Source organism: Melozone crissalis, unplaced genomic scaffold, assembly GCF_028551555.1.
Source record: "Melozone crissalis strain CALT ecotype California unplaced genomic scaffold, PUWL_Pcris_2 ptg000042l_1, whole genome shotgun sequence".
In the NCBI taxonomy this organism is placed as follows: Eukaryota; Metazoa; Chordata; class Aves; order Passeriformes; family Passerellidae; genus Melozone; species Melozone crissalis.
The window spans coordinates 20,637,155-20,664,451 of record NW_026535820.1 but is presented as its reverse complement, the minus strand read 5'-3'; the positions used below and the strand labels follow the sequence as shown (position 1 = coordinate 20,664,451).

The 27,297-nt window shown below is 40.7% G+C and overlaps 1 protein-coding gene across 1 annotated transcript in view; it reads right to left on the bottom strand.

Moving 5' to 3' along the window:
• ARHGAP28 (Rho GTPase activating protein 28) overlaps positions 1–25,831 on the bottom strand; it is a 72,285-nt gene extending 46,454 nt beyond the window's left edge. Inside the window, exon 1 of the mRNA XM_054285047.1 lies at positions 25,795–25,831. The gene's annotated coding sequence lies outside the window, so the exon portion shown is untranslated. The remainder of the gene's footprint in view (positions 1–25,794) is intronic.
• Positions 25,832–27,297: the final 1,466 nt, after the last annotated feature.

The following is a 27,297-nucleotide window of genomic DNA, read 5'->3' as shown; positions in this document are numbered from 1 at the left end:
ACAACCATATGAGCTCAGAAGGCAAAAGTTGAAAAAGGCCTCCAATCAAATGAGAGCAAAAATAGGAAAAATTGTGAACAATCCAATTTGAAGTGAAGGTTCTTCTCTCTCTGGAATATTATTCCAGAGGAACGTGTATTATTACAGAGAAAAATAAAATATTATAACAGAGTATAACTTCCTAGATGAACACCATATTAATAAAACCTTGAAAGGGTTTATATTAATAGATTTTGAGACATATTTTCATACAGCTTGAGTTGATCAAACCATGCATATGCACTTTCTGAAGTTGCTTACACTTGCACTGTGTCCAGTTGTTTTTCTACAGTGGAACATTTTTTTTTGTCCCCCCTTTCCTGCCTGGTAAAGCTGGAAAATTCCACTGGTGATAATTCTGACAGCTCACTCCCCCTCCTGTTGCTCCTTGTTTAAGAAAGCGAGAGGGAGGGAACATGGTCTGAGAGGCTGAGAAATCACTGATTTAGTAAATTCTGCAAAGTCTTACCTCAGAGGAGAACAGAGCCTTGGTGTTATCCTTAAAGGAGCAGAGCAGAGTCTTTCTTAAACCCAACTTCTTCATGCTCCTAGTGTCAGTGAATCCCTCCTCAGCCTATAATCACCAAGTTGCATATTCTGGGAGTTATCTGAAAGCCTGTGACAGGATATTCTGCCTCTAGTCACACAAGGGCTGCGGGAACAAAGAGTGGTGGAGCTTCTGGCCCTTCTGGGAAATGGACTGACACTGCTCCATCACTATTTAAAGAGCAGATGCCTTCAGGATAAATCCTCTTAGTATGTTTTCCTGTTTGTGTCAGAACTTAAACCTTTTATCCGTTTCCAAGGAGGAGAAATAAAAAAGTAATCAGCACTAAGCTGCTCTGTAATTCAGGAGAGTCCCTGTGGGGTGGCTCAGAAAAAGACAGAGCCAGCCTATGTGTTTTCTTCTAAAGGGATACGAGACACTCTCATTAGCATAATGCAGAAGCTCCTAAATGGCCAGATGCAAAGTAATGAGGAGCTCTTTCTGCATGGAGATGGCTGCTCCACCCAGAGGAGAAGCCTAGTGTGCAAAGCCAGAGAGGAAGGAGAAGGAAGCCAGAGTACAGCTGTTAAGAAATGAAATATTTATGGGGAAGCCTTTCTTCCTTTCCTTACGGTGGGATGATCAGTGGGGGGCCCAGATGAATACTGAAAAAAGCACTCACCAGGTTTATATGAACAGTGGCCCAGAATTGGGTTGTGGCCACAAGATTGGGAAAGTCGTGAGATTCAGGGGATGGTTTTGAGCTGCAGCTGGGAGATGAGAAAACACTCTGTGCAAAATGCTCCCTGCCACAGGCAGCTGTCAAAGCAGCCCTAAGAAATAACTCCTGAACATGAAAAACATATGAGCTGGTCAAACTTTACTCCCTCCACCAAACCTTTGTTTATGCACTGAAATGCTTAAACGGGTCTGTCAAATTTACGGCATTCCTGTCATCATTCCTCCAGCCTGAAATACAGGAGGAAAAGCTAACTTTCTGTTTATAAGCTTTCTGATATCCTACACTTCCTCCAAAGACATGGCTAAAACCCTACAGCAGAATAAAGGGAAAAGAAATCCTGTTATTTAATCAGGGAAAGAAAAAAAAAAAAGACTGAAACAAAGGAGAGAGAAGGGAAAGGACTTCCTGAATCAGACACAGATTTCCTAAGAGGCAGAAAAGAGCAAAACCAGAAGTCATTTGGTTTTACAGTTCATCTTGAAGTTAAATTTGCTCCGTGTTTTAAACTTAACGTCACATTTCTTTCTTCTGGGAAAATTTTATGATTGCATAAATCCTTGAAAATTTTGAAAACTTCTAGTTGTTTACCATTGTCTGTAGGTCTGTCTGGGGACTACTAGGTCATGCTTTAAAGGACAAACTACAGGTAAGAGGGAACATAGCTCAGGAATTTGGTAGTGGACTGTGGGGCTGTTCACGCTACAAATCCAGCTGATGGTGATGGAAACTGCATGGAAGCTCCTACTGCATTATAAAATTATGCTAGTCCATATCATCCCAACTAAATACCTCTACAGTGTTACTTTCTACAGGCATTCAAAGGCAACCTCTAGGCTGAATAGTCATGAGACTGTCCTCTCTGCTTTCTTCAAGGATGTCATCATCTCCGTGAAGTGATATACTGTCCCCACTATTGCTCTCCCTGGGCCATATAAATAAAGATTTAGGACTGCCTTTTCCCAAGGTTGCTCTCTGATGAAATCTATACAATCATCAGTAACACTGACTTCTTAGGTTTTCCTAGGAAAAACCTAGGAAATTTGAAATATGAAATTTTCAACCCCTGTTCCTTGTAGCTACCTGCCCATGGGGTAGAGGAAAATGTTTTTGGGAAGGGAGATGAGGAAATGGAGGTCAGCTTGGAGCAGCAATTTACAATGACTGTATCTTCCCTCTGGCTGCTCTTGGCAATTAAACACTCCCCAGACTCCAAGAAGTCCTGTATCCTCTCATCTCATGTTGTGTTGAACCAGGATGTGGGAGTTAGGATGCTGCTTGCCACATCCAGCACAAAATCATCTCCAAAGAGCAACGCAGCTCACCCTTGGCTGGGAGGTTTCTCTTGCTGTCCATAAAAGGAGAAACAGTGAGGGACTCATCAGAGACCTAATACAGGATGCAAAAACTGCTCACTGGGCATTTAAAATTAAAAGTGTGACCCTCTAGCTACACTGTCCTACTTAACATATTTTACCTCCAAAAATACAGTATCTTCTTTAGCTAAATTTTAAACAAACCTTTAGGTTTAAAGTCTTGCCATAGAAGTGTGTAAATATCCCTAAACATAATTTTCTGGCCTCACTCTTTCAGGACCAGCATAGTGGTGAGCCCTGATCATATCTGTCCTATGAAAAACAAAATGTGGTGAACACATATACACAGGTATCCCTCTGAGGATCTGCTTGCCCTGGCATTTTTATTCATATTTGAGTTTTCTGTCTTATAGAAAAGTAATTCTGTCTTGTAGAAAAGTAATTCTGAACCAATTCCTTATATGGGACATAATGATGGAATATTTCAGCAGACATACTGAATGCCATGCATCTGATAAATACTGACACATGGTTTCATGCTATTCTTTTTCTAAATTTAAATGTTATGCCAGTCATAAACAATTAGCTGTGTCAATAGGCGATTTTTTTCAGGGCTTTGGCCAAACAAGTAATTGAACAAGGTCTTCATTTAAAGTTATTCTGAAACAAAGCCATTTTCTTTTCCTGTAGAACTTCAGAAGAACAATAAACAGTTTGATCTCAGAGATTTGTTTTACTTTTCTGTTGAAAGTTAAATCCACATAAATCAGAAAGAAAGCTGTTATTTTAGAATATGTTGCAATGAAATGTTTCAGGCTTTCTGATTTTTGCCAATTCTTTTCCTTGGCTCGAAACATGCTCTTATAGATTATTCTGATCAACCCAAACTTTTTTTTCTCTTGAAAAAGAAATGTTCCTTTTATTTTGGTTCCACTTCTGAATACAGTCTCCTGTTTTAACAGGTCATGGCTGCTGGGGAATAGCTTTAAGGACTTGTCTAACTGATGCCATATGGCAGGCATGAAAATAAAACTACAAGGAAGGAACTGGAATAATTATAATTGGATTAATTATTCCACAGAAATTCAACTGGCATGATTATAACTGTGTGGTGGTTTCTTCTGAAACATGACTGCTCTTTCCAGAGTCTCTATATACTGATCTATTCCAGCTGTAGTGAGTAAAAACCAGAGGCTCTTCTCCAAGCTAGATTTTACATTAACGCTGGGATACATTAAGTGCACATGCTCCAAATCTGACTTGTTTTTTTGAGGTATAAAAACAGCAATATGCTAAAATTGAATAAGTGATGTATTTGAAAGCAACTGTATAGATAGAAAGAAAAAAGTATTTCATGGCCAAGCAGTCCAGACTTGCCATCAACTCCTCAGATGCCATGGAAGGTTAAACCTTCACTTAGGAGATCTCTGGAGATCTGCTTCCTCTGTCTGGGCCTTGGCAGAGGATCTGTGAAATGATCCTCTGCCAAGGCCCAGATCATGACCTACACTCCATCATGACCTACACTCATGATCGATAAAGATTTAATTGTGGTCTTACCTCTGCCTAGGAGACCATTAATTTACAGAATAGGGATTTTTTCTAAAGAGAATACTTAACCTCAAGACCACTTAGAGAATAAAAGCAGTCAGACAAGAGGAGAGGGTTTACAGAGCATGATAAAAGAATTGCAAAATGTGCAGCCTTTGTTGACAAAACCCGTGGAACAGAGAAATCCTTGGAGTGCCAGTAGGAAGGGTTCAGTTTGGCGACGCCCCTGAGCCTCCTTGCAGGAGGCCGCCGAGCTGGGTTTCACAAAGGCGCTGAGGCGGCTTTCTTTATCTGCAGGAGCGCTCCTGCAGGCTGGGAAGGTCACCTTGACAAACGAACTTGCCTGGCAGAAAACACCTCCTCCACTAGTAAATTAGCAGGAAGGGACTGAGCTTGTTTTGCAGGGCCCACTGTGATAGCCATAAGCCGGGGCCATATATACACTGGAAACAGTGGCTGGAGCTGAGTGAGGGGGGAGCTGGGTTTTGTGCTGAATTCACAAACACAGTTTTTCTCAGACGGCTCTTTGATCTTTGGACAAACACTATTTCCTCCCTTCGTTTTCAGACAAATTGTCAAAGATGACTTCTGAAAATATTCTCCTATTAGGATCTTCCAAGAAAAGCCTGTATTGCTTCTTGCGTTAAACAGTACCATAGACAAGCTTTTATTTATCCTAATTCCAAAAATTTACAGAACAGTTCCCTAAGGAAGCCACTTAGTGTCCCTTAGAGTCATATTTCTTTAAAAGCTGAACCAGGAAGGCCAAAAATAAAAAGACTGCAGTCTGGAAGAAGAGTTACCAATTGAGGAGGACATGAATAACAAACATTCCAAGTCACATGGCAAAAAGAAGAAAATAATTGCTCATATTGCTGATGTTGCTGATGCATTGTTATAAACTCTACCACTGACGATATTGCGGAGGCCATTTCACCTGGAAAGAACAATGTGAGACGACTGTCTATAATATTACCATTTCCTATGTTCTCCAGAACCAATTTCTCCCAACAGCCTGACGACAGAAACATAGAACCACAGAATGTACTTTGTGTTGGAAGAGACTTTTAAGATCATTAATTCCAACCTCCAACCATGTTCCAACCCTTCACCATGAGTCCAATGACACTTACACCCTGAAACAACTGTTGCCTCAAAGAGGCTTTTCTAGGTATAGTTTGGATTACTCCTCAAAAGAAGTCAAATTCTGACCTTTAAAAGCAATCTTTTCTGCTGGTCCTTCTCCATTTTGCTTTTTCTCATCCCAAACCATCTTTCAAACTTGTTTTTCTTTTACTTCTGATTGATGTTGCTCCATGTCTTTGACACACAGGGAAATGTTAGGGGTAGGGTTCCTGCTGCCTAAAATGATTGCCTGCCTCTCTACTCCAAAACAAGAATATTCATAACATATGATGTGGGCTGAGTGTTCAAAGATTATTATAAAGAGTATAGAAAACCCAGGATGCATGACATCAAGGGCTAAAGGATTACTGCAGCTTGAGAAAAAACAGAGGAACATTATTTAAACCCAAACAAAGCCAAGCAATGGGTAAAAGCTCTGGCTTACTGATTGCCAAATACAAGACATTTATTCCCCTTCCTCCCTTAGATGTTAACCAAGTACTTCTGAACTAACTACAGCTAAACCACTGTAATGTATCAAGATATTTTTATATTAACAGATGTTCTTCAAAAGTATCTGCTCTTTGGAATATAACTTCAAAAGTGACTGCCAGATTCATATTTGGCCAGTAACTTTTATTTTAAGAACTGGGGTGAGTTTCTGATGACCAATTTGTTTCTCCTTAAAGGTGCAGATTTAATTTGGACAAAATACCTTACTAGTTTCACTTATTAGGTAATGTTAATTTAATCAGCAATATTACTTGAGCGAGACTGTAAATCATTAAATGTGTTCCAGTAAAATGACTTTTAAAAATCCCTAATAGGCATCACATCTGAGAATTCTGTTGGAAAGAAACAAAGGAAAAAAGAAGTTTTTACTTTCTGTACACAATCATGACTTTGAATATGCTCAATCCATCACAAATTGCCCATTCCCAAGGTCCATTCCTTTAAACAGAAACATACGTAAGTCCAAGACAAATCTAATTACAATGTATAAATATTAGGTTAGTCTAAGATTTTGCTAGTTATTTGACATGAAAGCAGAACTGGGACTGGCAGTCAGGCAGAATTTAGGATGCTTGTCTTTTACAATGCAGTGAAATAGAAGATAGGACAAAAAAACTTCTATTACCAAGTGTAAAAGTTTATGTTACCCATTCTGTCACAGACATTTCAACATAAAAAACCAAAAATACATGACATGTGAAAATATTAGTATGAGATTTAAAAAAAAAGTAGAGACAGTACTATCTACCATTGCCATAGGGCATGAACTGTAGCTGACACCACAGATCTGTTTTCCTGGCTTCAATCCAGAGAAATAGAGCCCACCATGGTCAGCGCTTGGTACACCCAGAGCAGCCAAACTCACGTCAGTGCCACCTAAGGAACCAAGACCATCACTAGCACTGCTGAAAGTGGTGTTTTTCCTTTAATTGTGCAGATCTTAATGGCTGAAGGTTATTATTATTATTATTGTCATTGCAGATCTTAATGGCTGAAGGTACTGGAGACTCAGGTTGGCAAAGACACTGGGAAATGGGCATGCTCCTCATCAATGTACATGCCTTCAAAAGCCTGAATGGGGTTCCTGCATGCTTTCAAGATCAAGGCTTTCCTCAGCATTGAGAAATCTCTGGCTTCAACAGCACTGTCCTGCAAACAAGATATACCTGGACCCATGGTTTTCATGAACAGAGATAGAAGAGCACTGCAGGGCCAGCCTGAACCTGCCCTTCACAGCTTTTGTTTCCCAGTCCCTCTCACACTTGTACAAACCCAGGTGGGAAGCCTGGGGAGGACACCAGCCACATGACAATGTCACAGCTGTCATGGAGTCCTGCAAGATGGTTATCTGAGAGTTATTTCCTCTTGCATCACTGCTGCAGCAAAGCTCTTCAGCTCCCTGTTGCGCATTTAACAGCTGATACTGATCCCAGCACCAATGGTTTCACTGGCAGTGCTTTTTTGGCATTGGCAAGACAGAAGAAAATTGTTGATTAAAACTAATAGGAAGTTCTGGATCAGAGAGACATAAAATTCAAGATATTTTATAAAACATGATGTTTCAAACAGGCTTTTGTGGCAACACTGCCAAGACTACAGTAACAGTCTTCTTTGCCAGCTGATGCAATTGCAGGTGGTGCTCTTCAGATGTTCCAATGGACAAGTGTTTCATGAGGCCTCATAAGAGCTGAGAACGCAATTTATGTCTTACAGGACATGAGCTGGTAACTCAGTGGTGGGTTATAGCTGTTGGGGAAAAGCATGTGTTGTAAAGGGGAGGCAGTGAAATCTGACAATGCCACCCACACAGGATACATACAAGCACTAACTGATGAAGATGCCCTTTACTCTCTTCCCCACCAACATCTAGTTGGGGGTTTGGGTATAAAAAATCTACCAGGAATTCCCATGAGAATCCATTTCCTGACAGGCCTGCAGCACTGTGTCCAGTATTCTGGACAAATTCCAGCATACACCCAGCTCTGTTTACAGTGATCATGAAATTTCACTCTGCTGCTTATGTCATCTCTGCTTATGCCACCTGTGTCTGTTTCTGTGTGCTGTGAAAATGTTGCTGTGTACTATTATTATTATTATTATTATTATTGTTATTGTTATTGTTATTGTTATTATTACTCACTGGAGGTGTGAGTCAGACACAAAAGCCTCCTGCTTGCTGTCCTTTGTAGCAACTACCCTGAAAATTACTGTTTACCATCAGCAGCCTGCAGCCCACCCCCGCCTATGCAGAGTGCTGTGATCCCTAGCCCTGTTCTGACTGCAGTTCAGGCAGAAAATGTCACTTTATAACCCTAAGATGGCTACATTTCAGTGATGGAATTGCTTCTTTCTCAGTAATACACTCAGAAAGTTAGGGGTATAAGAAAAGTGTAGCAATAAAAACAAAAAGCCAGATATTTTCCCATACCCAATTACACGGCAATTTTAAAGCTGCTGCAGTGCCTTGTGAGGCACAGTGCTCTGGTCCAGCAAAGAATGATTTCTAGTCTCAGAGGGTATGGACATATGTGGACTCAATCCAATCAATGATCCAGGACTATACTTTTGTCTTTTTCAGGACTTAGGCTAATCTTATAACTGAAGAAAAGAGGTACATATTTCCTTTTTTTTTGTTTCTCTTTCTGGCTGGTTGTTTAGACACTACATCAGTTATTTGAAGACAGATGGACATTTGCAATGCTGGGAAAACTTTGTTGTAGTGGAAGCGGTGAGGGAACAGGGGGCAGGTGAGCAGAAGTAGTGTTCCTAGAGAGTGTTTTTCCACATGGCTAAAATGCTGGATGTCTGCACTTGAGCAGCACAGATGATGCACTGCAGGTGATAAACACACCCCTCACAAATACACACACACATACACACAAGCATGGATGCATGTGAAGCACAGGCAAGACCACACCACAGTGAGTGTGTATATCTCAAGGATTTTTAAAGCATTAAGGATCAGCTCATAGAGGAATTACACAGCCTGACCCTGAAACTAAAACCTTGAGCAGATTTGCCATGACAGCAAAAAGTGTCTCTACTTTCTTCATCATTCCTTTCTTACCATGGTCTTCAGACTAGTTGCAAATCTGGCTATAAGATTTGAAAATTTACTTAGTAATTGTAATTTACAGCAGCTCTTCACAAAGATTCACTATTATTGGAAAGAGATGAAAGTCGAGTTCACGGAGGTTGCACATCATCTTGACAGCCACGTTTGGAGTTATCGACTCGAAATATTTAATGCAGTGTGTGCTGTCAGACACACCACGAATTCTGGTTTGGTAGGGATTTCTCTGATTTGATTTAACAGCTTATTGCCCCTTTGGAGTATATGCTGAGTATGCCCAAGAATTTATTACACACTCTCTGCTCTATAGCTGAAGTTTTTCAAAGGCTGAGCAAAAGGAGTTTTGAATAACTCTAGGCAGGACCTCACTCAAGTGAAAATATTGTCCCCTGGAGTTTCCTCAGAGGCCAGCTGTCTATTCTGGAGTTTCCACTGTGGGCATTCACTGGTCTAATCCTGCTTGGAACTGACAATCCAGAATAAAAAATACGGGTGTTGGGGTGGAGTGGAGAAGGAAAAATCTCACTTAGAAGTGCCAGGATTCAGAGCTGGAAAGAGTTTTTTTACAAACCAGAAAAATTAAGCAAGGTCTGATTCCTTTGAGGTGCTCAGCACACTGGCCATGATCCAGCAAAGCACTTAAACATTAAGTGTGCTCCTGGAGAGTGCCGTAGGGAACAGCCTGAGCACTAAGTACCCAGCAGGATCAAGCTCCAAATAGGGACCAGACATAAACCAGATGGCATTATGTCAGCTTTGCCATTTTAATAAGTTATTTACTTTGCATTTTAATATCTCTCTTCCTTTTTCTCCTTTTTTTCCTTTTTGCTTTGCCTTTTCTATAAAACAATTCATGTGTACTAGCAGAGGAGGGCAATGCACTGAAACTGCCCCTTATCACCTTTTCACAAGTACGGAGTTAAAGCAAGAGCTGGGAAAGTGGCTGCTTGTTTGTTTTTTTTTTTTTTTTTAAATCAACAGTGCTTGGTAAAGGACCATCAGAAGTTTGGAGCTGCTGAAGGAAAGAAAATGCTGACTTGTCCTCTAATGAGCTCTCCAAACACGTGTTGAGTGTGCTACTGTGCTACTGTACTTGAGAGAATCAGTGCCTGCATCAGAGGTTATTTTAATGCCTTGTGGTTTTCTGGGGATGGGGGCAGGTAGGATGGCTGAGCAGGAACAGTGGAAGGCAGTTTTCTGCCTGTTTATAAGCTGGGTTCAAACTGAACTGAAGTGAGAATGCTGCCAGGCAGTGTTCAGCACTCATGCATCCACAGAGGTCACCAGCAGGAAAAAAATAAAATTCTAGTTGCTGCTTTGTTTTTTCAAACAAGCTCATGGCTTTCCCCTTTTTCCTTTCCAGCACAGTTACAACTATCTCCAGAACTTCCTCAGACTTGTGATTTGTGCAGAGGCCAGTTTTTACGTGGATGTTTTTGAAATTGAGCTCTGCTGGACTGGAAGCTGTCCTGGCTGGAGCCACTCTGCTGCAGGGAGGACGTGGGCTCCAGCCGAGGGGGGACACGTGCCTCCTTCTCTGCACTGCTGGCACTGCTGGCCCTCAAGACAGCGCAGTCTGGGCTCAAGTCCGAGCCTCAGAGCTTGGATTAGGGCACGCCAGCTGGCTGCCAGGCAGGTTTGGGGTATTTCTGCACAGGCTGCAAGTCATCACTTTGTTGGAGCTGTGCATGTGTGTGGGTTGTGCAGTTAAGACTGAAGAGGAAATTTCTGTGATCATTTCAGCATTCAGGAAACTGGAAAAGGAGCTGATGGAGGCGCCAGACCTTTGCTTTCATGACTGCATTAATCTTCTCCTGGCCTTGGAGAGAAGTTCTGGATGAACTTAACATGTGTTCTCAGAGCTTTCATTCTCAAAGTTATTTGTACTGTGGATCCTGAACTGATGAATGATAATGCCAGTGAATTGGCCAAAATAAATTAAACTTCACTGGATAATAACTTTAGTGACAATTCCTGCTGCTGTGTTGTTATGTAAGAAGCTGACAGTTGACTACCATGACCTGGAACTTTTGAGAAAATGGATTTTCCTATCACAAAAGTTGGTGGTGGAGACTGGAGGATGCAGTACTGACCCTTTATTTTGCATCTATGTATCATCCAAGAAAAATCTTTTCTTAGGTGTAGTTATGGAGTTCTTGTGGTTCAGGGAAAGGAGTTTCAGATGAATATAATTATAAGAGTTAAGACAAATAATGTTATTGCTACTGGTAGAAAAGTTCCTAATTAGCAACCGAGGTATATTAACTGCCATGTGAAAGTTTTGTCCATGGCAAATGTAACATAATTCAAAGTAATTCTGTCATGAAAGAAGTAAAAGCCTGGTTAAGTTACTTTTTATTAGCCATGCGCTACGAGCAAGTCCCTAAATGGTTATAAAAGCTCCCAGTGTAAGTGGCAGTTTGTTTTGTCATCACAACTTGGTTGTGATTCTGAGCCCCAACAGACGAGGAAAGAATGAAAGTAGTTTGGGGATAGCTGACTACCAGGCAGAACCTATGAGTTTGGTGGGAATTTGGCAACAACTTTTGATCTAGCAAGGAACAAACTGAAACTAAGCCATTTTGCTTTTGTGAACTGCCTAGTCCTCTAGAGCTGTCCCATTGATGCAGTTGTCACAACTGCAGGAGGAACACCAGGGTATGGGTGGGTTTTTCTTTGGTTCTCCTAGACTTTCTGTCCATAGATTTGCCATAGAGCTGCAGGTCTGAAAACTGACAGGGAAAGTTTTCTGCCTTCACTGTAACACTTTAAGGCAATGATATGAGCTGGGGAAATGGTCAGGAGAATCCCAGAGCACGCCCTGGCACAGCCCACAGTCAAGCTTAGAAGTCACCTGAATTTGTCCTTCATGAGCAACTGGGCAATGCAATTAATTGCCCTGGGTGCCCATCTGTGAAAAAAGTACAACCCAATAATTTTGTATAGAACATTTCTATATGAAACAGAATATGACTAACAATGTGCAAATCAAGTCCAGCAAACCTTGCAGGAAACGCAGGGCAAGTGCTACTCAGAGTAAGTTTGTGATAAGTTTGTGTCCAATGAAAATTAGACAAGCACAGCAACTCAGAGGAGGCACAGAGCTACTCTCATTATTTATCTTGTCAATGAGATTAAACCAGCCCATCCATCAAAAAATGTTCAGAGTACTTAGAAATACTGTAAATCATCAAAATTTTCTATAGTACAGACAGTACATGTGTCTAAGTCAAGGCTTTCCACTCAAGATATTATCTGATTGCTTTTTTCATGCAAAACAAATTAATTTCATTTTTTTTAGGCAAACATTGGATAGTAACATGAGGTCAATCTCAGCTAACCAAGAAGCTATGCTCTTATCATAATTTCCAGGGAAGCAGGACTTTCCTATTTACATATTGTATAGGATAACAGTCAAAACTCAAATGCAGTGCAGTAAATCATTTGGCTGTTGGCATTTCAAGGGTTGCATCAAAGAAATGTAGAGAATGAGTCAAAAAGCTTCTGCCATTACATCTGCTATGAATGTGTACTTTCAAATGCTTTCTTTGTGAAAATGCCCAGTAACATGTGTTTCAGTTACTTGTTCAGACTTCTGAGTAACAATTTTTACAATCTCTATTCAATATTCTAGTCACAAACATTCTTTTCCACATAATCCAATCACAGAACTTTTCAACAGCTTTAATTTCAACAAGTGCATGATTAAATCAGTAATTTAAGTAAAGCACCACATCAAAACAAACCCCTGAATTCAAGAACAAGACTCAGCTAAAGAATTTCGATGATCTTTCATCTACTTTCATCATGGTTTTAGTCCTTCATTTTACTACTTAGTAATGGAAAAGGGTATCTACTCAGAAATATCTCTTCCAATGCTGTCAAATATTACCGATTTTCAAAGAAAGACTAGCCAAGATTTTGTCAACAACAAGGCAAATGCAAAAAAATCCTGCAACCACCGAGCAAGAGGCACTTGTGGAATAGCCATTCAAGTAGATCTTAGGTATGTTTTTTTTTTTTTTTACTTATGTACTTCTTATTAAGTAATTGCCACTTTACCCTTAACTTTTGAGTTCTCCCCTAAGTTCCTTTAGATTCTATTAATGATTGGAAGTTTTCTTGCTTAAGGTTCAGATGTATACTGCATTATTTTCTTTCACCTTTGCGTAAGTGATACATCCTGAATATACAGATAGGATGACACAGATCTTCACCAATCTTCCTATCTTAAGCAAAATTATATACCTAAAATTATAGATCTATATATTTCTATTAATTTCAATTGATGTCTATAAAAAGAATCAATTAAATTATTCATTTTAGAAGATACAACATCACCCACAAAAACCAAAACACCTTCCCCATTCTTAAAATCTACAGGACTCATTCCAAAACCACAAGACTAACTCAGCAAAAGCCAAAAGTAATACCAAAAGCACACAGAATAACACAGGTAGAGGAAAAAAAATCCCACAATTAATACTTACAGAATTTCTTAAAATCTAGCTGTGTCTTTCAAGCTGCTGGCCAGAGGACAGCTGTGCATGAGGCAGAGACACAAACAGTACATCCTTTGTTACCTGCTCACAAGACTATTTGAAGTCCACTAAAAAGTAAATTTCTGTGACAAAATAAGATGAAGGAAAAACACATACATGATTTTGCATCAGGTCTTGCTTTCTGCACAGCAATTCCCATGAAGATTGCAACGTAGAAATTTTTTTTCTGTTAGTATTGCTCACTTTCAGTTTTTATAGCTGCTTCGAGATCTGCATCATTGTATTTGATTTCAGCTAATCAAGCATACAAATGAACAGGAATGCAGACACACAGCACTGTAAAAAAACACAGAAGGAAGTTTTTTCAAACAAAATCCCTTTACTAGGCAGTGGTTCCAGCGATGCAATCAGAATAGGAAGGAAAGTCTGTCTTGCTTCATTGTTTTGCTTGGATTTTGGGGTCCAGTGCTAACTTGTGATAATATTTCCATTTGTAAGTATATTTCTCTGAGTGCAATCCAAAAAAGTGACTGTGATGAATCTAAAAGGAAAAATATCCCATTGAACTTGCTAAGTTTTTCCATCATGAGTGACCATTACAGAATTGCCCCACTCAATTATCTTTCCTGTGTAGCTCAGTAGTTTTTCGCTAAGTTCATTGTTTTCATCAAAGTCCAATAAATGCACAAAACAGATGCAATAGAAATGCAGTTACAGAGAAATTTAATAACTGGTTCATCTCTGTGTGGAATTTAGGAGTTTCTAAATAAGAGAATGGAGTGAATAGGATAAATGACACAAAAGAGAAGAACTGCATTGTATTGAAGATAAAGAGTTTGCAGAATGCTGCCACAAGCATCTAGATTTTCAGAGGCAAGCCCAAAGCCTACTGTCACCAGGAGGAGTTCTAGATCTGACTTGCAGTGTGGTGAGATGTCAATCATATCTGTAATCCAAAGATTCAACTCTGTCTAGCCTCCACAGTTCAGCAGTTAAAACAAACACGTACTCTTCTCCAGAGCGACTTACCTGATCAGCCCACCACAGCACCCAACTCTAAACAGGATTTTCCAGGGGCCATGAACAGAGCACTGTGTTCTCTCTCTCCGGCTTTAGATATCATGGTTTAAGTGTGAGACAGGACAGAAATGTCAGCTCAAGCAAAGAGGAATTTTCTGTATGTCTCCCTAACATAAAATGTGCAACAGCAGTCTTGCAAAGTGAGCAAACTCTTTTCATCAAATATGAAACTGATATCGAAGATTAAGAGGTTTCCTTCCCTTCTGTAAGAACATGTCACTCCTCTCACTGTATGTAAGGATGGGTCGTTCACTGTTTATCTCTGAGATCTACTCATCACTTTCAAGTGATCTTCAGCATTTGGTAAATTTGGTCTGCTATAACCACATTACAGGGCATTACTCATTTTATAGGTACTTAAAAATGATGGAAAAATAGTATAAAGTTTTTAACTAAATGCAGACCATAGAAAAGTATAGAAAAATAAACACAGAGCATATTATCTTCAGCTATACCAGCTGCTTAAGTCTACTGATGTCAGTGAGTGTTTTAAGACCCTGTGAAGATGGCCAAAGCCATAAATATGTGTTTTCTCTAAAGATGCCAGAAGAACTCTTTCCACTGTGTATGATTTTCCTGGTTTTTTCTGGTATCTGGTGCAAAGTGATGTACTTAATTTCAAAGATTAATCCCATACTAAGTTTAAATTTATTCAAAGTCCTCAAAGATTGCCTATCACATGTTATCATTATGTCCAGTGAACTAACAGGATATGGCTATTTGCGAGCTTTAGGGTAGCCCTGCAGGTGTGTATGTATCATGTCAGAATTTGGGCCATTCCTATTGTTGCACAGCCTGAGGTCCCCTTGGTTTGTATGAAATACAAAATCTATCCCAGTGATGGAAACTCATCACCAATAGTCTCAAAGGAGGTAACTTAATCCAGCCATCCACTCCACTGATATAATTAGGAATGCACTTTGTCAGCCTTTGAGGGTTTAACTACAGCTGGCTGGGTTCAAGGCAGTCTCAGAAACCAATCTGTTCTTGGTAACACCATCTCCTTCACAAAATTACAGACATACTTTCAGCAGACATACCCAGCTGACTGCTGAATGATGTTTTTCCACCCACTTCTGCAGTGGTCAATGTCTCTTCCAGCATAACTGAAGCACTGGATCAATGCCATGAAATGATTCAGAAACCAAAGGCTGAACTGACAGCTCAAGAATAAAGGTTATAAACCTTATTTACAGCGTTTGAATGTGGCTCAATACAGTTTCTGAACATCATCATATTTCTGATCTGGCTGATGAAATTTAATTAGAAGGGAGATGTTAATGGATATTCAGATGCTGACTGGCCTCAGTCTTGTTTAAGAAATAAAAGGTTTTCAAGCTCTATTCTTCCAGAAAATCAGAACTCTACTTTTCAAATGGATTACCTAAGTTAAAGGGAAAAAACTCTAACCTAATAAAAATGTAAAATATTCTTTAAATTTATTCATCAGAACTAGTGCTGGATCCCTGCTGTACGCTTGATTGTTCTGCTGGAGTCTACAGGGATTCAGATGATGAATACTTTCATATTGTTGTCAATAAGCTTTTCTAAGTGAGTATCACAAGCAGTGTTCCTTTTTCATGTGTTTTTCCCTTGTAGGAATCTGATTTGCACAAAAGAACAAGTTATTCTGCTATGGTTCAAACAAGTTGGGTAAAGCTTCCCTTCCAGGCTGCAAAGCATTTGAGAAAAATGCAGTGTAACTTTATACCTGTTTATGTACCTAAACCTGAAAATACCCAACCTAACCTATTAATCAGCAGAATGGCTTGTTCAGAAAAACACATACCCTTTTTTTTTTCCTTATCAGTCTTGAAGCATTAGTTTAAACACTCTGAATTCCAGCCTTCAAGCTCCCTACAGCCGTGTAGGTGGGATGGATGGCTCCCCAGGGCCAGAAGCCAGCAGCTGAGGTGGTGCATCACCATGGCTGCTTTTTGGCTTGGGCAAAAACTCCGTGCTAACGTGGCCCTACAGCTCCTGGACACAGGCAGAGGGAGCTCAGATTTGCTTGCAGCCACCCCGTGAAAGTATGTCCGAATTCCTGTGTGCAGTCGTTACGTGGCAATCCTGATATCCACTAAAGCCATGGATTTATTATCTTGCTGTTAAACCATATGATGTCAGGCTGAATCGCTTTGGTTTTATATTTTCTTTTCATTGCTTTATTTGGTTCTTTTTTGCCTGTAATGCAGATTTTCAGCAGAATACAGACATCACAGCTGGGCCTAAATACTAATAGTACATAAATTCCAGTGTCCTGTGTGTAAGAGCAAAAAAACCCCTGTGAAATAAAAAACCAATACACATCCTCCTTACTTCAGAAAGTGTCACGTAAGGAGGAGAAGGTTACCTCAGAAAACTACAACTTAACTGTATCTTTTAGAATTCTTGATAGCACTAAGTGTTAATTATAGACATCCTTGTTGTCCAAATGAATACCACACCCCATGTTTGAATTTGGAAAGAGAAAATGAGCCTCCAAGGACATCCTATGACAATAAACTCCGTGTACAAATGCATGATTACTTAAAACTAGTGATTTATTGTTGCATGACATGTAAGGTAATTAGCTGCAGATTTGCTTGTGTTAAGTGTAGACTGGAGCAAGCTGTTTTGGCTTGCATGATCTTACTGCAATGCTGAGTGTGGTATAGTTAACTTCAGGCCAGGGTTGGCTAAATCTTGTAAAACAAATTTAGTAGTTTAAAAAAAGGCATAAGAGATGGAGTCCATTAAGGATGAAATGCATTTTGACCACACAAAATAGCTGAAGAATCAATATCTCTCCCAAAAATATGTGGTGTGCTTCCTAAATACAGAACATGGAGGTCCTGTATGATGAAGAAAGCTCTTCAAAAATTGACATAGGTTCTCTTGTTTGTTTATTTTTAATTGCTACGCTTTCTCAGAGGCAACAGATGGTTTGAACAAACATGCTTGAAGAAAATTTCAGTTAATATTTGACTTGTAGGATGAGTAATTCTAATGTTTGCCATATACTCTGTGAATTGTCAGTGACATACGGGTAACCATAAACTTCATGCTCCATCTATGGGCTTGCATATATTCTATACATACAGGTAAATTAGAATAAACGAATACTTCCCGAAAATTCAAATTACCAGTAATATTAAAATTCTCATGGGTTAATTGCTTTTGCTAATTGAAAGAAAGAAGGAGAGAAGAAAGCAAGCAAACAAGGCAGCATCAAGGAATTGCAGCAGATCACAGGGTCTTATAGTGAAATGCATCCTCTGAGTGGAAGATGTAAGAAAGACCTCATATAAGGCAGACACTATTGTTTCAGCAGGTGACAGAAGATTCCCATGTACTTAAAAGACCTCTTTCCTTTGTTTGGAAGGCTGTCCTGGCTTCCTTCTCCCCACGTTCTCTCCAAAAGTGAGCACTTGCAATTTAAAATCCTGCTGCAGCTTGAGTACCAAGGCTTTCCTTGTCTCTGTTCATCAGGATAAACTCTCTGCTTCCATTCACCTCCTTGCACATGCACGACACGGGCACCATCTGGCCCAAAATGGCAAGGACAGCCAAGCCTGAAAAACTTCTTTGCAGAATGCCCTAGGCCCCCATGCTCTGTGTTTCACCTGTATTTACAGCAAAGATTTTATAATCATCTCTGATACATTCAGACAAATATTTAGAACTCAAGTTTTCAAAATATTTGAGTACCGGAGGGAAGTGCTGCAAAAATGACAGGCCTAGTCACTGTTATGTTTTAATCATCTAAGACTTCATATGGATGCCCTATTCTGCAAGAATACTGTTAAAGAAGTCAGCCTGACTTGAGACAGGAGATAGCATAAACAAATCATGCCCTGTAAGTAAAATTATTGACAAAAATATATGAGGTCAAATGACTTATTCAATTTCTAGTAAATTCAGAGTAATTCCTCTATAACTACACCTAAGTGTTCTTTAATTCAGTCCATATGTACAAAGAAGACTCATATCCCACATGCTGTTTAACTGCCTGATTTATTATTGATGTTTTATTAAATTAGAATTAAAAAAAGGACTAATTCGTATTGGCTTGAATGCTACAACTATCCAGTTCTTGCTCTTATACCAAGGTTAACCTTAAAAAGGATCTGTCATTCCCACTTCTAAATTCCCTCTTGACCACTAGGTATGATAATCACTGGGCCAGAAAAGATGATTGGATGGTATTTTGTTCTGAGTTTTCATTAGCCAGAGAAAGAGAAATTGATGTTGAAGAGGCTCTCCACTGCCATACCTGTATTTTGCATTGATTAACTCAGAGTCTGGCTATCTGCAGACTCTGCAGGGGCATAGTTAGCAAAGAACCTACTATTCCATGAGTCAAATTCAGGCTTTTATACATTTCTTATGCCTTCCCAAGTCTGACCATTTGAAAGCCAGGGGCTTTTTTATAACCTCTAGTAAAATATGAAGACTTACAGCTCTCCATTTCTGATAGAAAATTTTGAGAATGACCTGATGGCTGATGTCCTGAGGTTTCATGCACAGGTGTTTAGAACACAGTTCCCTGGCTTGTCTCTTGCTTTAATCTTGCCTTTCATCTGGTTAATGATGTCAACACAGCTGGACTTCTACATTTGATACTTGTTCCCCACATATACTTGTTCTCCTCTGTGTCTCTCTGGTAGGGCTCTCCTACCTTCCACAAAAAGACTTACGGTCATTATCTTGCTCATTATCTGCTCAGAGGACCTTCTGCACCAAGAGATTTTAAAAAAGGCCTACCTTCTGCCTAAGCATCCAACATAAGTCCATTCTAAACTGGATGATTTTACCCATCTGAAAATCCCACAGGCCTACAGTAGCTGAGTATTACACAGCATCCTAAATGAGACAATGCAACTGTATTTAAATGAACAAGCTGATAAAAGACTCCCTGCTCCAGTGTTTATTCCACTCTCCTCAGAGACTCTGGCAGTGCCTGGAAAGTTGAGATATGGCAGGGGAAAAAATGAATTACAGAAATGAGGGATCCCTCACAGATCATCAATCTTTTCCTTGCATTAATTACAAGGGATGCCAACTCAAGCACTTCTGCTGATCTCTGCTGAAATAGTCCTTCAGGGTGAGAGAGCACTTTTTCAAACAACCTGTCTTTTAAACCACTTCATGTTTTGATTTCAAAATCACTACTTAAAAATGCTATTCCAAACCCCATGTGTTTGGTGGGACTTGAGGCCCAGCTATAAATTTCCCTGCCACAAAACAAGATTTATGAGTTATTTCTTTTGTGACTCCAGGTCCTTTTATTTGCACACAAGGATGCAAAGCAGGTAACACACCTCGGAATGTGGTCCTTCTCATGTCCTCCTGTGCTCCCCTCTTCTTCCCACCCCCTTGGATTGTTTTTTGTCTCCCTGTTCTGAGTCCCTAGAACTCACACAGGACTTGGAAGACCAGGGTGGTATGAGTTGATTTTCACTGAGAAAGTAGGAGGCAGGAAAAGGGGGGCCAAAATGCTAGGTAGGATGCTTTGCCTCAGTCACCTCTTTGGGATGAGACTCTGGGTTCTATTCTCTGGGTACCCATCCTGTGCTCTCTGAATGCACCCAGCCTGGTGGTACCTGAAGGCTGCAGAGAGCATGGTCCTGCCCCTCTGGCAGATGTGCTGCCAGCTGGGCTGGCTCTGCTGTGCTGCCTGGCCAGCTAGAGCTAGGCATCACAGTGGGCCAAATGGCTGCTCTACTGTGGTTAGCTGAAATCCAGGATGTCAGCTTGGCTGTTTGCTGTGGATACCCCACACTATTTCAGGATGTGATTCTATATTTGTACAGCACTAACCAGATGCTTTTCAGATCCTGCTTGAGCTAAGTACTTTTACTAGTACTCCACAGTCGTGTCTCGCAGTTGCCACCTCTCCACATTTTCCACACATTTGCACTGAATTAATAATATGATCTCCTGTGCAAAAGTAACACTGAGGTTGTGAATTCCTGGCAGTTTGTTATGCCAGTGATGTCAGACTGCCAGATGCAATCTGAACATGGCTGTGTAGGGCACGCAGAGCTCTCAGGTCCTACTCTTTTTTTTTTTTGCAGGCAGCTCCAACACTCATGTAATCAGAGATAAGTGACTTAGTTAAAAATGAATGGGGCAGCTGGCTAAATGCTCAACCCAACAAAATGATCAAAGGGACAGTGCCAGATGTTTTTCATTAGCTCTACATATGGAAGTACCAGGGAGAGCAGCAGGAGCACCAAACTAAAAAGAAACCAGAGAAGACAACTCTAGTTTCAACCATAACATGAGGAGCTGGCTATAAATACGACATTCCTCAGTGTGGCTCCCAGAGGACAAGGATATTTCTAAAACCTACAGGAAAAGCGTGTCTGCTATTGTCTGACTTATTTATATGCATCCTCCTGGTAAATATTTTATTAAGAATTATCATTATCAGCATCTATAAAAATATACTTTAAAATCATATTTTAGAAAGCTTCTATGAGTTGCAACAAGGGTTATTTTTTCTGTAAAATTTATTTTTTGTGCAGCTGGTGCCAATGCTGTTTTTTCCTAGGCTACTGATTTGTGGGATTTTCTTTACCACATTTAGTACATCCTAAAATTTTAAATTCATAGCTTTGGAGTCCAAGTTACTGCAAAAGGCTCAAGTCATGTCAAGATTTACTGTGGAAAAGGAGCCAGATTTTTATTTTTGTCTTCTGGGTAAGTTTATGATAAGGTGAGATAAACATCCAAAATAGTTAAAGTTGTTTATCCTGCATCACCAAGAAGACATTCTTGACATCACTTGTATACAACTGAGCAGGAGAGCTGCTCAGTCAGCACTGACAGAAATCCAACCCAGATCACCTGGCCCTGGGGCTTACAGACCAGTGAGTCTTTATCAGTGTGATAAAATCTCCTTCTGTTGGGATAAAACCTGAGTTGTTCACATAGCTCCTCCTGTCACAAGACAAATTTTAGTGCATAAGGACAGCTCCTGCAGTTGTATTCCTTCCAGGGAATTATTTCATGATGCTTTACCTCACCTTGACATATATCTGTAGTACCTTGAGGCTTGCAGGGAAGAATGAATCCTACAAAACAATCTGGTGCCATGCTTGTCCAGTGTAATGATTTGACTGTCAGCTCCAACTCTGCAAGCCTTAGACTTGGAGAGCAGGGATCCTGGAAGTTGCCAGCAGGGAACTCAATCCACACAGTATTTTTCAGCCAATATAGGAAATATTCCTGTTCTTTTTTGACTTTTTGGTTTAGTGATGTCTGCCTGAAAGTCAGACATCCTTCCTGACAGCAGGAGGAGGGAGACATGCTGAATGCAAAGAGATTGGGAAGCCATTTCTCTGAAACAACTGGAAGTACCAGACTTGCAGTTGACTAGGGAAGACAGTAAGAAGGGCTCTTGGCCGTGTTGATCAATAGTGCTGACATCTATTTTGTCCTTTACCTATGCAGCAAGCTCTTAGGTTTGGTAGTATATATGCTGCTCTTTGCATGATTATTGATTGAGAAGGTTACTCCATGTATAAAAAGCTTAATGTGCACTTTAAAAGCTGCTCTCACACCATTCTGCAGGAGCAAACCCTATGAACATGCTTTTTCTTTGCCCTAATTCCTATTTCATACTCACATAAGTGACAGCCACTCATTACAGTGAAAATGTGATTTGCTGTGCAGGATGAGTTCTGTGCTGGTAGCAAGCAGAGGAACACACTAATTATCAAACTGGAGTCAAGGAAAGCTGGAGCATGACTCACTTAGGAATGCTTTGTCTTCCCCTAATTGCATAATTACCTTAGAGAGCTCTCTGGCCATTTGGCATAGAGGTCATGCCTGTTTCCTTTGAGCACAGGAATAACTCCTCCTAGCTACTCCTAACAGGATGAAAGGGGATGTGAGAAAGACGTATGGCCACGGCCCCACTTTTCCTCTATATAACCCAGGAGCAGTGTTTGTGCACAACTACAAAGTCCTTAATTCTCTGAAATGAGAAGCCAAAGTTGACCATTATGTAACATAAATTAACACTTTCACCTTTGCATTGAGACAGATCTGTACTGACAGGCATAGTGTGATATTCTGGGTTCTTCAGTGCTGGTATTTGTGACATCTATTTTCTAACAATCAGGATTTTAAAAAAGTGATGGAGTTGCCACAAGAACAGGAATCTTTACCACTATACTTGTATGCTGTAGAGCTAGCCTGACTTCCAAGCAAACAAAACAAAGATCTCCCCAACACCTCATTCTCACAAGCAATAAATAAAAAAAAAATATGACTACTATAAATGCTTATAAAATGCACATAAAAGCAGATGGCAAACTAAGGAAAGAGAACTTAATATCCCATGAGAAAATGAAAAATGAACTTGCTAGTTATATTAGCATTAAAGGCAGGTTTGTCTGGAGAATTATCCTGGAACTCCAGGATATTCAACAGTGCAGTTTCAGGGCTCACCCCAGCCCATGTATAGAACAGGTTAAATAACTCTTCAAGATGCAACAAACAGGGGGAGATAGAATTGAACTATATGGATAAGTGAAGTCAAGATATTTAAGTCTTCATCATCTCTCTGATGAACTCTTGTTCTGGAGAACGGGTAGCATCTGTGGCCCCTTTTTTAACCACTTTATTGATATTATCCAATGCTACATTCAGAAGCTAGAATTCTCCTTTGCGAACTGGTGAATGGCATCATTATGCAGTCAAACTTTCATCCCACTCTCCTCTTCACTACTTCTATGAATTTTCCATCCTTCACTGCAAACTGATCCATCCTCCATTAAAAGCAATTTAACCAAATTTTCTCCTTACAGCCCACCACTTACTATCCCCTAACTTACGATGGAGGATATACCCACTGGGATTAGAACTGGAAATGCTTGCAGCTGCTGTACTTCATGCTGACCCTGATGCTGGCAGTGAGTTTTAGAAATGCACACAGGATGCCAGCCTTTGAGAGCTGGGCATGAATATGAATCCAAGTGGTCTGATGCATCTGTTAGTATAACCTTTCATATAGATGGGCTACTCAGCTGTGTGTCTGGGTTGTCAAGAGTGTTTAAAATTACTCATTTGTTTAGGGGCTCATAATGGTTACTTGAATCTTTCCTTCTTTTTTTATCAGTGTCTTTTTTAATGGTGAGGAGTGGTGCAGTTAATTGCTGGCTGAGGCTGCATTAGATTCCACTTTTTGTGAGAAAACTCTGATCAGAAGGTTTCCAAAGGGAAAGTTTTTTGCAAAAGAAAACAGGTGGAAGACAACTCCAAGCCTAACTCTGGTGAGTGGATCTATTCTAATATAAAGAGTGCATCACTCTAAAGCAAGCAAAATGTTAATGAGGAAGGAAAATGAAGTATCTTGATTCCCAAGATGAGAGAGAATTGGCCAGCAGTTTACCAAATCAAAGGCTAATATCCAACACAGGTTGTATTCTCATGGATAAACATCTCAAACACAGAGTGCTTTAGAGCTACATGTAACTTAAGCAGCTGACTTCAGCCTCTGGGTCCAACTGTTTTTGTTACCAAACAAGAAAAGGGTGACACAGAGGTTCTTTTCCTGCTTTTTTGAATTATTTTCCTGAAGAGTTATGGAGTTAACATGCCATAGTGTGGGTAGCTGCCCTAGGGATCAAGGAACACCAGACAGAACTTATAATAAAAGCTCTTGCATTAGGATGGTGGCAGAGGAAACTATACAGAAAATGCAGTCCAGGAAAGAGTTCTTAGAAGATGAAGTAGGGATTAAGCCAGAGCCTATTTTACCATTTGCTAAAATACTCAGTGCATTTGCCTTCATGGGTTCTGCATTCCAGAGGACTTCATGCTGGGTTAATAAAATCACTCTCTTGAACAGGCTTTGGAAGCTCAGATAGCCACTGACTGCCCAGATGGCAGAATTTGCCTATTGCTGTTAGACAGCTGTGGGAAGTTGAGGACAAGAAAGGGGAGACCAAAATCTTATGGATTTGTAGACATGGAGAGAGACACATGGCTTTGGCTCATGGCAGGAGCTTCCAAAATACGTTCCTCATCCAAATGTCAGAATCCGCTTTAGTTATTTTCTTTCAGGAACTGTAATTGGCACTTCTGCTTTCTGTAGGTGATATGCATGTGATTTATGTGTGTGATTTAAACCGCCAGACACTCTGAGCTTAAGTATCAAGTGCATTTCAAAACAAGTAGCACACCAACACGAAAACCAGCAAAACACCACATTTCTGTCGCTCACAAACTTAAAGGGAGATTGAGTTTAGTACTCTTCTTAAGGGAAGAGCACAGCGAAAAAAACTAAATTTCCCTGTAACTCAATGCCAAACCACTGCTCTCTGTTTTGAGTAGCAAATGCCATTCTTACTGCGTCTAAACGCCCAGACTCCAGTTTCTTTTCTCAACATGTAATTGTGTATTTTGGTACTGCTCTCCTTACCAGAACAAAGGAGTTATCTTTATGGGACAGCCAGGGAAACACACAAAGAACAGGAAGATGCAGCTAATCTAAATAATGACATTGAAAACAAAATAGCTATTGGGCTATAAATAAACAATATGAAGTAAATATCATTATTTTTGTTAAGAGAAGACCCAGACTTAATTCATGGAGATAATGTCATCTGCTGTTTCCTTAAACTTCTTAATTTTTTCAGTCAAGCCATAATGCAAGATTTGCTACTTTCTTCAGCTTTTTACAGTATGAACTTTTATATCACTTCTTTTGGAGAAAGTTGCAAAACTCAGCATACGTATATTTAGGATAAAGATCAGATTTTCTAAAATAGTAAAACTGCTCAAACCACTTGGTTTTGAACTCTGCAAATACATGCATTCTTACAAGGCAGGAAGGTAAACATACACGCGACGGCATTAATTAAGACAATACTTAGTTTCCTGCAACACAAAGGAATTTTCGTATTTAGACTGAGTCTTTAGCGATGCAGTCCCCCATTGTGCGTGCAAAGCAAAGCAGCAACCTCAGCTTCACAGAGAGAAGCACAAGGGCTGGTTCTGACCCGGCGAGTGAACGGAGAAGGAATTAAATAATCCTCTAAACCAAAGCCAGAATCAACTTTCTGAGCGCCAAGCTCAGCCGGTCCCACCACCTCACTCTTTGGCAGCACAGTCCTAAACTATCTGAGCAGAAGCCTGATTCACGTGCCTTTTTTCCGAGGGATTGTCTTGTTCAGTATCCTGGGCAGGAAACTGGCCTGATCTGTCGATTTACAAGATTTAACACAGGCACTCGTGTTTCCCCTTCCCAAGCCCAACCCGCACCCCTGGGCTGAATCACTGCCCCGGGAGGGACGAGAAATGAGCGAGGAGCTCTCGGGTGTCCGAGCCTGGCAAACACCGGCCCAGGGCCCCGCTCCCCCCTCGGGCTTTACCTGCTGCCGGGCGAGTGGCTGGGGGGCACATCCTGCACAAAGCTCTGCTCCATGCCCGGGATCCTGGCGGGGCTGTGGGGATGGTAGGCTGTCAGCACCACGCTGCCCGAGTCCTTCATCTCCATGGTCATAGGCACATGTCGGCCCCGCTGCTGGCGGCAGAGGCGACCCGAGGGCCGGGCGAGGGACCCTGTCACAAGCGCCGGCCCATGGCCCGGCCCGGCAGCAGCGCCCGCCACTGCCGGCTGTCAGCAGAGCTGTGGCACCGAGACACGGCTCCTCTCCCTGTCAGCCAAGCTGAATTAGCATAAATTCAAAAACACCGCCCACAAAACAACCCACGGGGAAGTTACTACGTTCCTAGGAAACGAGAAACCTGAGATAATTCTGCAGTCCTGCAAACGGGACGCTTCCTGCCCGCGCACAGCACTTCTTACTTCTTCCCCCAATAGTTTTGTCCTTACTTTTTTTTTTTTCCCCCTGTTTCTTTTTTTAACAGCAAATTCGTTCCACTCCTCCTGGTCTTGAATTAGTCTAATCGAAGTGAACCGATCTGGTGGAGAGGAGCGCTACTCAAACACAACAAACACATGGTTTGGTGCAGCAGGGAGAGTTACAAGGGACGCAGAAACCGAGTGGAATCTGCTCCGTTTAAATCACCGGGAAAAAGCAGCGGGAGCTTGGATTTCCTACATGCCGGATCATTTCTATAGCGGGGAACTGCATTTGCTGTCTCCTGAAAAGAGATTAAGCTTTCATTTTGCCTGATATGGCTGTGTACATAATTTGAAAGGCACTGGAAAATGGCTAAATTACTTTTACAACAGTGTGTGTTCTTCTGGAGCAATCCTGTAAATAAATACACACCAAGATGCTTGGTAATTTTTCATTATTTAACTTGATCTCTCTAATTAAGTGCTTTTCACTCAAAAGGAGACAATCAGGAAGAACAATCAGGTTCTAATTCTGGAATAATACTCAGAGAAAACTCTGTAGGACAAAGTGAGGAAATTTGCAAATCCCTCTATTTTCCTCTGCCACTCCTTCAGTGTTGGTTTTTTTTGGGTTTTTTTTGGTTTTTTTTTTAAGATTTCTGATAAATGCCAATTCCCAAAAACTATGAAATCATGTGAAGGATGCCCCTAATTTTACTCATTGGACCGCAGGTCTCTGAGCGCCTTGTGAGCACAGGTGTGAAAAACCAACCTCAGTGCAGCTTTGTCACAGCTGCCACGGCATCCTGAGCTCAGGATCTCTCCAAAATGCTTGTTGGTCTCCTCTTTTGCATCTCTCTTGAGTGAGGTTGCTCTCTCCAGCACTGCTATACAGTGCTATATTGTGCTGTCAGTCTCTCTGGTGAAGTAGTTCAGGTTTTGAATCACAAAATGATCTTCTCAGCTCTGCCTTCCCCCTGAGCTGGGTACCCTGCCTGGAGGGACACGGTGGTTTCGGTCAAACACGTTGCTGCGACTCATGTAGGCAGTGCCCAAGTTAATTTTAAAT